Source organism: Curcuma longa, chromosome 16, assembly GCF_044706935.1.
Source record: "Curcuma longa cultivar G26 ecotype Majalengka, Jawa Barat chromosome 16, ITB_CL_G26_1.1, whole genome shotgun sequence".
NCBI lineage: Eukaryota > Viridiplantae > Streptophyta > Magnoliopsida > Zingiberales > Zingiberaceae > Curcuma > Curcuma longa.
This window is the reverse complement of record NC_133876.1, coordinates 8,039,630-8,050,732: the sequence shown is the minus strand read 5'-3', so window position 1 is coordinate 8,050,732 and position 11,103 is coordinate 8,039,630. Positions and strand designations below refer to the sequence as shown.

The 11,103-nt window shown below is 48.3% G+C and overlaps 1 pseudogene; it reads right to left on the bottom strand.

The window, feature by feature from the left end:
* Positions 1 to 5,598: 5,598 nt before the first annotated feature.
* Positions 5,599 to 8,707, bottom strand: LOC141846995 (uncharacterized; annotated as a pseudogene).
* Positions 8,708 to 11,103: the final 2,396 nt, after the last annotated feature.

The following is an 11,103-nucleotide window of genomic DNA, read 5'->3' as shown; positions in this document are numbered from 1 at the left end:
GTTCAAAATTTTCTAGGTCTCTACTCTACTTTTATAAAAATCACAACGTACAGTTACAAAAGATAGCTTAAAGAATGATTTATGGTAATTACAAATACTAAAAAAAAATATAGGGTATTAGCAACGAAAATCAACGACGAAAATATTTCGTTACAAATTGAAAATGACATTTGGGACGAAATATATTTTCGTCGTCAATTTACAATAAATTTTATGACGAAAATAATTTAGTTGCGGAAGTTGTGATGTAATAATTTTCACAAAACTAACGTTTATCGTAAAAATCATTGTTATTTGGCGACGAATAATTTAGTTGCGGAACTTGCGATGTAATAATTTTTATCGCAAAACTAACGTTTGTCGCAAAAATCATCGTTATTTGGCGACGAATTCCTCAATTCGTCACTAATTTAACGACGAATCCTCAATTCGTCACTAATTTGACAACGAATCCTCAATTCGTCACTAATTTGACAACGAATCCTCAATTCGTTGCCAAATTACCGATGAATCCGAATTCATCGCCAAAAGTTGGCGATGAATTTCGGATTCATCACCAATTTGGCGACGAATTTCGCATTCATCGCCAAATTTTTATGATGAATTGAGGATTCATCGCCAAATTGGCGACGAACATAGCTTCATTGTCAAAAACCCTAACTTATCTCCCCTCCACCGTGACTTTCCATTTCTCCTCCTTCGTGATTTTCTCTCCACACACGACTCTCTCCTCAGCGACCCGATCCCGCGATAAACCCTAAATCCCTCCGGTTTTCTCCTCTCCAACCTCTTCTGTGACTGCAATGGCGATGGCGATGAGCTAGGCGATGGTGCAAAGCGGTAAAGCCCTCCTTGCCCTCTCCTTTCCTTCTCTTCTGCTCCCTACGCCTAATTTAGTCGGCCGATCACCGCTTAGGTCGCTAGTCGACCGCTGGGTGTCGATTAGGTCGCTGCTTGACTATCGTCTGCGGCTTAGGCTGCTGGCTAGCCGACGGCCAGCGATTAGATTGTTGCGGGGCCTCTGGCCGTGGGTTAGGCCGCTGACCAGGTGCCGACCGTGGCTTAGCCCGCTGGTCGGCCATCGGCTGCAACTTAGGCTGCTGGTTGGTCGCCAGCCGTGGCTTAACCCGCGACTTAAGCCACTGGTCGACCTCCAAGCATCGATTAAGCCGCTGCCTGATCGTCGGACGTCGATTAGCGTTGCCTAGCCGCAGCTTAGGCCGTTGGTCGGTCGCCGACCCTGGCTTATGCCGTTGGGCGACACCTGATTTAGTTGGTCGGTGCTCGATTTCACTGTCGGTGTCCGATTTGACTGGTCGACTGCCGCTTAGGTCACTATTGGCACTCGATTTGGCTTAGGTCGTTGGTCGATCATCGAGCGCCACTTAGACCCATTTTATTTAGTTTTCAATATAATTCTATTCATTGTCTTTGTTAGATAATATAACTTTATAATTTTATTTGTACAGGTCCCATTTTTAGGTGTGCTTCAAGTCTTTGGATACACTTGATTTTGTTCACATATTTTAAGTATAATTTTGCTTATTGTTATAAAAATTTAGTATGATTAACTTATGTTATGGTTGTTAATGAGGTAGTAATAGATTTTATATGTAATAGTTTTGTTTAATAAATTAATAAATTAAAAATAGAAAAAAAACAAAGGGGTTGGATGTATAAAAAGAGTAAACCTGAACATAGAGGTTTAATTGATGAGTTTATTATTGGGTTGGAATAATTTTTGGATTTTGCTTCTATTAATGTTGAGTTTATGGATGGAAATAAGATAAGATGTCTTTGTAGAAAATGTTACAATGGTAAATTTTTACAGTCTGACAAAGTTTGTGAACATCTTTGTAAATTTAATTTTACCCCAAATTATTATAATTGGATATGTCATGATGAACCATTTATATCTAATGAGAATTATGGACAAAATATACAAGTCTCAAGTAATGGTGATCCAAATTATTATAATCAATTTAATCCATATCAGAAGATGATACTTGATGTAGGAGGTCATAATTTCTTTCTGAACCGAGTTTAGAAGTTCTAGATGTCTTTCAACATATAAACAAATATTTATTACGTATACATCACCATTGGAGGGGTACAAGAACAAAATATTCATGAACATGTGAATAATGAGACATATATCTTAAATTTCAAGAAATATTGAGTGCTGCAGATGAACCTGTGTCGGCTGGTTGTGACAGTCATACTAAATTATCTCTTACTACAAGATTATTAAATATCAAGGTAGAGCATAATATGTCTGAATATTATTTTAATAATTTTATTCAAGTTATTGGAGAGGTATTTCCACGTGATCACATAATGCCTAATGATTTTTACAGTATGAAAAAATTTGTGAAAGACTTAGGTCTTCTGGTGGAAAGGATTGATTCTTGTAGAGATGGTTGTATGATATATTGGGGAGAAGATCAAGATGCAGATGTGTGTAAATTTTGTAATCAAGCTAGGTACAAAAATTAATAAGAATCAACAACGATGTAAAACATTCAGGATGATATAAAATGATGTGTTGGATATTGATGTGAATGTTTGTTAAACATTGATGTTATTTAGGATGATGTGTTTGTATTGATGTTAATGTTTCATTGATATTAATGTTTCATTAGTTGTTGTAAGTATTATATTGGGTTAATATGTTGTTTGTTTGTTATGATGTGATTGATTGTTAGATATGTTTAATGTTTGGTTGGTTGTTTGATATGTGCAGTATGATTTATGTAAACAGGATTCATTTGGAGAATGAAATGAATAAAAGTTGTAGGAAATTTTAGTGATTTGTGATGAATTTTATGACAAAAATAGTTTCACCGCAAAAGTATCGTAATTTACTATGCTATCGAAACATTGGCGATGAAAATACTATTCATCGTCAAATATCATCATTTTTCTTTAGCCTCTCTATAGCAACGAAATCAATTTTCGTCGCAACCTTGGCGACAAAAATAAATTTTTATTACAAAATTTATGATGAAAATAAATTTTCATCGCAGAGTAACAAATACTCAATTTTGTGACGAAAATATTTTGTAGCTAAATGTCCAACAAGATCTGGAGGATCGGACGTCTAGCGATGGAAGTCCTAGAGGTCGAGGATCAGAGGCTGGCAAATGTCCAATAGGTCTGGAGGATCGGATTGGTAAAAGGTAAATTCTCTCGAGTGGAGTGGGTGAGGACGCATTCTTGGGAAGGGGAATAGTACGTGTCGATTTGACCTAAGTTTCATTGGACATATAAAAGTCAAAACTAGATAGTTTGCCAAAACTGTTAAATTCATGTTTATATTTTGTTCTGAGCTAACTCTGTGATATAGGAAAAGTGAGATAGAAACTTTGGGTTCCTGACGCCTTAATCTATATCCAGGCGACTAAACGGTCTAGGCACTCGGAAGGGATCCAAGCACCTGAACGTCAGTCGAGAGGGCCAGCTAGATAGATGAGGTGACAAAGTCCCAGTGGTTGAGACACCTCAGCCTTCAAGCACCTGGAAAGACTCCAACACCCGGATAGGGATAAGGCATTGCAGAGTTGAAGTTGATCTGACAACCTCCACGTCAGTATCTAGGTGCCCAGAAGGGATACAAGCACCCGGAAGATGCTTAGTCAGCATCAGAAGCAGATCGACGGGATGACGTAAAGGTACTCGGAAGGACTTCTAAGCACCTGGATCGACCTTTATATGCAGCTGCAAGGGGAAACCCTAAGACACGATTCATACGCTACTATGACGACTTCCTGTTGATTTGCAACAAATTTGATTCCATCACCGATTTTGATGACGAAAATATTTTCATTGCAAATCTGTGATGAAAATTTATTTGTTGAAAATTCACGATGAAAATAAGTTTTTATTGCAAAATCGACGATGAAAAATTTATTCGTCGCAGATCATTGATTATTGAAGTTTGTGATTGTTCCTGTTGAGATCGGCTTCCGGACGCGCCGCCGGACCAGTCAGCATGCAGGGGAAGAGAGGGGGTTGCATCCGTCGGAGATGGCCTCCACACCGAGGAAGGAGAGAAGATCAGCCACCTGGAGGCCCTGAAACATCACCGGAGAAAGAGGTCATCCTGGCGCCGGGGAGTCCCCGGACGGCCACTCCGACGCTCAAGTCAGCCCAGTCAGGAGGAAGAAGAAGTACAGTAAAATAGAAATACTGTAATAAAAGGCTCAGTCCAAAAAAGATAAGAAGAGTGAGATAGAGAGATCCCGAAGAGAGCCTCTAGAGCGAGCCCGGAGCCCCCTCTTTTATAACCTTGGGAGAGAAGACCTTGATGAGAACTTTGCTGACAAGGCATTGTCCTTGTGAAGATCTTGATAAGACATTTACTGACAAGGCATGGTCCTTGAGAAGATTTCAATGAGATCTTTGCCGACAAGACATGGTCCTTGAGAAGGTCTTGATGTGACAAGGTATGATCTTGGGAAGACTATTTATGACAAGACATGATCTTGAGAAGACCATTTCTGATAAGTCACATCCAAGGGTGACCATCCCTGACAGGATATGGCCTTGAGCAGACCATTATGACGAGTTGCATAGGCTGAGTAGGCTGAATGCTGAGTGGGCTGAGTGGGGGCTGGGATGAGTGCCGAGTGGGCTTAGTGGAGCTGGCAGCCGGCTGAGCTGCCGAACTACAGAGCCGAATGGCAGTGAGGGCTGCCGAGCCGAGCCGAATGGCAGTGAGGGTTGCCGAGCCGAATGGAGGGGCAGGACTGTGCTACCGAGCCGAATGGCAGAGCTGAGCTGTGAGCCGAGCCGAATGGAGGGGCAAGACTGTGCTGCCGAGCCGAAGGAAGGGGCAGGACTGTGCTACCGAACCGAATGGCAGAGCTGAGCTGTGCCGAGCCGAATGGAGGGGCAGGACTGTGCCGCCGAAACCTGAATGGAGAGCTGAAAGTGGCAGTGCTGTGCCGAGCCGAATGGAGGGGCAGGACTGTGCTACCGAACCGAATGACAGAGCTGAGCTGTGCCGAGCCGAATGGAGGGGCAGGACTGAACTGCCGAACCGAATGGCAGAGCTGAGCTGTGCCAAGCCGAATGGCCTGAATGGACTGTGCTGCCGAGCCGAACTGACTGCCGAGCCGAACTGAAGGGGGAGGGTCGGGGCTACTGAGTGGGCTGAACACCGAATGGGCCGAGTGGGCTTAATCCTAGATGGGGGGGCTATAACACCCATAACACAAGCCTCCCCGCTAGTCTAGTCGAAGGAGCGTGATTCGACTGACTAGACCAAACAGTAGCGACAGACCGTATCTTATTTTCCCGTTCAGGAAGTAAGGCGGGACGTTGATCGAGGATTCAGCCTGAGGCGTCAACTGAGGACTCTGCCTGATGAGTCATCTCTTTTATAGTTCCATATGGTTAGTATATTTCTTGGTGGTAGGAATGGATAGGACATCGCCTCGAGAAGACCACTTCTGATAGGTCCCCTCCCCATTAATGCTAATCTGACAAGACATGGTTCTTGTTGAGACCTTGATAAGACCATTGTTGATGAGTCATATCAACAATTAATGCTTGTCAAGGTTGACTATTGGAGAGAGCATTTATGATGGGTCAAATTCAAGCTGTCTTGAGAGCAGAGTGGATAGAACTGTCAAGAGAGCCGAGCGAAGTGGCTGAGGGATAGAACTGGACTGAGTGAAGTTGGCAGAGCTGAGCTGCCGAGCCGAATGAAACTGACAGAGCTGAACTGTCGAGCCGGATGGAGCAGAGTGGGACTAACACGATTATTCGTCTTTTGGGGCGGCATGGCGGTCCCGATCCTGATGCCGGTGGCGGCAGGCTGGTCGAGCCAATTTTGCTTGTTTCGATTCGAAGTCGTAGCGGTCTTTCTTCTGCTTGGAGTAGGATCTTGCCCGACGGGCTCATCTGCGGACTGTCTCCCGTGACTTCCCGTGGCGGTTGCGCCACCGGATCAGCAGTCCGCTCATTAGGCCCAAGGTAGTCCCTTGAAGACGCCAACATGGCGGGGCGCCGTCGTGCGAGGCGAACCGGCGACGAGGTGGGGGCTTGTCCGAGTCGATGGAGGGTCTGGCGAGGTCCTCGTGGTCTAAGCTCACGGAGGAAGAGTGGGAGAGACGGGAGGCGATCTGTGCCGAATCGTGATCCGAGTCGAGGTGGAGGAGGAGACTCATTGAATCGTCAATGGAGGCGTTCTTGTTTTGCTGGTAGAGGAGCGAATACTTGATGACGGACCTAGGGATTAACGCTCCTTGGAACGGCGGCGTCAACCGGGGCGCCAGGTGCCGACGGACTTCTCCCCGCGCAGTCGCCTGAGATCGAGAAGCTTGCGCCAGCGAGCGGCGTACCATGGCGCACGGGGAGAGGACGCGTGCGGATTCCTCTCTACTTTCGGAAGCGGATCTGGCAAACCGACCTCCCGGGCCGAGCGGGGCTCCTCCTCCGCCCGTCTCGGAGCGGTGAGCTGGATAGGAACCGACTTGCCCTCGGAGAAGAGCTTGTCGGCAGAGAGCGTGGTGATGGGGTCGTCCTGGAGGCGGGGTCCTCGGGTGAGGTGTCAGGGCAATCCCGATCAGCTGGGGCCGTGGGCGTAGTTTCGCAGGCGAAGGCCTCGGGCAAGCGAAATTTGCTGGCGAGACTTGACACAGACTTAGGCTATCGCAGCTTGGTGGCCAATAGATCGGTACGCGAGGCTTCAGGGTGAGGAGTCGACGCGCGAGGCTTGCGGGTTCTGGCGGTAAGGAGGAGGAGAGCCTGCCGCTTGTGCAAGCAACGGAAAGAAGAGGGGAGCTTGCCTCCGCGATTCGACTCGCACAGGCAGCGACGAGTTTGCTGTCGCGACTCGGTTCGTGCAGACAGCGGAGAAGAAGGGCTTGGACTTCGTGATTCGGCTATTCCGGCGATTCGGCTCGCGTGGGCAGCGTCGAGCTCGCTATCGTGATTCAGCCTGGGCAGGTGCTTGCTGTCGCAGTTCGGCTCAGGCAAGCAGCGAAAAAGAGGAGGGAAGAACTTGCTGTCGCTGGCGATTCCGAGCCACGACTAAGCTTTTTCGAGCGAAGCTTTAAGGCCGGAGGCTCAGAGATGAAGGTTCTGGACGCCGGTGAAGGAAGGCGCTAGCGAAGACTGAGAGAAGCAGAGGGAGCTGGTCTTCGCGTGTGAGGAGTCTGGCCGGGAACGTGGCGTGCACCGGTCGGCGGCCAGTCCGCGTTGTATACTTGGCTTGGTCGGAAGCATTCAATGGGAAGCGGAGTAGGTGGGTGCCCATCGATGATGGGGAGGAAGTACTTCGGACCGAGAGGGAGATTTCGGGGCCCTGTCCGCGCCGACCGCACCGTGTCCATAGTCCCCATGCGAATCAACGAACGGAAGTGAATAATCGAGTGGAGCAGAGGAAAAACTGGGTCGAGCCGCTCGAATCCGAGAGAAGAAAAGAATAAGGATCGAAATGTTTAAGCCTAATGAGGTGATATCTGTCTTTGCTAGGACCTCAACTTTTGAAAGTAGGTAGGATGTCAGTCATTCACTGACGGTGGTCCCATCAATCACTTCCTTTGACTTCTCTTCATTGTTGCTTTTTTGTGTCGGATGGTGTTAATCTTCCTATGGCTTTTCTATTGATTGGATAAGAAAAAGTTTTGTAGAGAGAGAGAGAGAGGTCCCTTTGTGTGGATACACGTGATCTTTATGGGGCTGTCTCCCTTCGGCTACTGACGTCGAGGCGTAATTGCTCGTTGATCGGAGGGCACAGGAGGATCTACTGTTCGAGATTCTGAGTTATGTGAAAAGTTGGGATACGACGGAACTGTCAGATAGTGAAGCTGAGAAGCTTGCAGATAACACAACCGAGAGGGCGGCAGGATGTTCTGAGTGGATCCTAGAGTACTAATTGAATCGAGCGGGTCGGAAAAAGACATGACGGAGTCGAATGAGTCAGAGAGAGAGAGTGTTAGCTGAGCAGAGTGAGTTAATGAGTGTTGCTGGCTGAGCTAAATGGGTCAGAGAGTGCTGATTGGAGTCAGGGAGTGTTATGCTGGCTGAGCTAACTGTAGTAAGGTTCTGTTGTCGAAGGGAGTTCGACCCCGGCTGCAGGAGAGCGGGGGAGTTAAGCATGGAAAGATAGCGAGTGTTCCGAGAATTACCAGACTTTGCTGTGGCGGGCGCTAGTGGTCCGTGACCACCAGGAGTAAGCTCGACCCTCACTGGGAGGGGAGGTTGAGCCCTGAAAAGGATATTTGCTGATGGAGCTAGTGGTCCGAGACCACCAGAGTTTAGCTCGACCCTGGCTGCAGGAGCGCGGGGGAGGTTGAGCCCTGTATAGTAGGACGTTTGCCGATGGAGCTAGTGATCCGAGATCACCAAAGTTGTGCTCAACCTTGGCTATGTCCGAGCCGAAGGGAGTATTGCCGATGGAGCTAGTGGTCCGAGACCACCAGAGTTTAGCTCGACCCGGCTGCAGGAGCGCGGGGGAGGTTGAGCCCTGTATAGTAGGACGTTTGCCGATGGAGCTAGTGGTCCGAGACCACCAGAGTTTAGCTCGACCCCGGCTGCAGGAGCGCGGGGAGGTTGAGATTGCGGTAGAAGATGCCCTGCAAAAAGCATATGCATCAGGATCAGAATACGATGCAATCATGTGTACCAGGATTGCTCCTTTTGACACATCGACGAAGCTGTCGCGCTGAGAAGATCGGTGAGCTGCAGGCTGAGCCATTGAGAGGTCAGTCAAGATGTTGAGGAGCTCAGCAACATAGTGAGGAGGTCTGCTGAAATACTGAGGAACTCCGCCAGGGTGATTTTGTGAAGGGTCGGGCTGGAGCGAAGGGCTGGTTTTGCGAGGCTGCGACAGCGGCAGCCATGAGGCGGTGATATCCCTCTTGGGTTAAAGTGATGTGTGAGCAGGTCCGACGAGGTTGTCTCCCAGCACGTCTCAAGGCAGGGCAGTTTGTGTTCCCACAAACGGCGCCAAAATATGTTCCTGTTGAGATCGGCTTCTGAACGCGCCGCCGGACCAGTCAGCATGCAGGGGAAGAGAGGGGGTTGCATCCGTCGGAGAGGGCCTCCACACCGAGGAAGGAGAGAAGATCAGCCACCTGGAGGCCCTGAAACATCACCGGAGAAAGAGGTCATCCTGGCGCCGGGGAGTCCCCGGACGGCCACTCCGACGCTCAAGTCAGCCCAGTCAGGAGGAAGAAGAAGTACAGTAAAATAGAAATACTGTAATAAAAGGCTCAGCTCAAAAAAGATAAGAAGAGTGAGATAGAGAGATCCCGAAGAGAGCCTCTAGAGCGAGCCGGAGCCCCCTCTTTTATAACCTTCGGAGAGAAGACCTTGATGAGAACTTTGCTGACAAGGCATTGTCCTTGTGAAGATCTTGATAAGACATTTACTGACAAGGCATGGTCCTTGAGAAGATTTCAATGAGATCTTTGCCGACAAGACATGGTCCTTAAGAAGATCTTGATGTGACAAGGTATGATCTTGGGAAGACTATTTATGACAAGACATGATCTTGAGAAGACCATTTCTGATAAGTCACATCCAAGGGTGACCATCCCTGACAGGATATGGCCTTGAGCAGACCATTATGAGTCGCATAGGCTGAGTAGGCTGAATGCTGAGTGGGCTGAGTGGGGGCTGGGATGAGTGCCGAGTGGGCTTAGTGGAGCTGGCAGGGCTGAGCTGCCGAACTACAGAGCCGAATGGCAGTGAGGGCTGCCGAGCCGAGCCGAATGGCAGTGAGGATTGAGCCGAATGGAGGGGCAGGACTGTGCTACCGAGCCGAATGGCAGAGCTGAGCTGTGCCGAGCCGAATGGGAGGGGCAGGACTGTGCTGCCGTGCCGAAGGGAGGGGCAGGACTGTGCTACCGAACCGAATGGCAGAGCTGAGCTGTGCCGAGCCGATGGAGGGGCAGGACTGTGCTGCCAACCGAATGGCAGAGCTGAACTGTGCCGAGCCGAATGGAGGGGCAGGACTGTGCTACCGAACCGAATGGCAGAGCTGAGCTGTGCCGAGTCTGGCTAAGTTGAGCAGCCCGAGCAAGCCGGGGTGGGTTAAACGATGGGTAGCCCGGGAAATGGTCTAGCAATGCACGCATACCCGGGATTGACCATAGTCATGCTAGCCCGAGTAGGCCAAGTAGAGGCCTATGCAGGCGGGGCAAGATGATGAGTATGGGTAAGCCAGGTAGGCTGATTGGTCGAGGATCTATTGCATTGATCCGTCCACTCGGGTTTAGCCTCAACCATGTTCATCCGGGTGAACAGAACATTGGATCCCATGATCCGGGTAAGGATGTTCATGCGAACGGACTAGACCGACCACTCTCGGATGACTGGGTCTGAATTCTTAAGACCGTCATGACCGTGGTCCCCGGGACCGACCAGGTTGGGCGACCTGTTGACTTACCCTGCCATGTCGGACCGAGCAAGACCACCCTGACCGTGGACCCCGGGACCGACCAGGTTGGGCGATCTGTTGACTTACCCTGCCACGTCAGACCGGGCAAGACTTACCACATCACTAGGATTCAATCTCGGCGTCGTTGTGGCCCTCTTTGTCGAGTACTTTTCAGGACCTCTCTTCTGTCTGGACGATTTTCTTCAAGGAGCGTGCACGTCGGCAAAGCCTTGAACCATCGTTTGAACCATCTACGTTGTTTTATTCTATTTGAACCATCTACGTCGGGAAGTGCACGCAGCGGCCAGTCAGACGTCCAGCATCCTTTGATTGCGCTTCTCATTTGGAGGAAAATTCTTGCAAATACGCCGTAGTTGGGATCGAACCACAGGTACCTGAGTGACAACCTGAATGTCCTACCGCGGCACCATTGGTCCGGGACAAACAAAGACAATTCTTCAACTTTGATGTGATGCTTAATTAGCAATCTTAATTAAGATTATAATTGACTCAGCATTATGTGATGCATAATTCGTCAACTTTGACCCTTTACAAAGTCAACGTTGAATGATAATTTTCAACAACAACAATAAATAAAACCTAGTAACCATGGATTCACGGCATTTCTAATGGTAAAGTACTCAATTAAATCACTATTTTGAATGGTGTGGAGAAGATAGGATTTTTTTAATAAATAAATAAATAAAAAT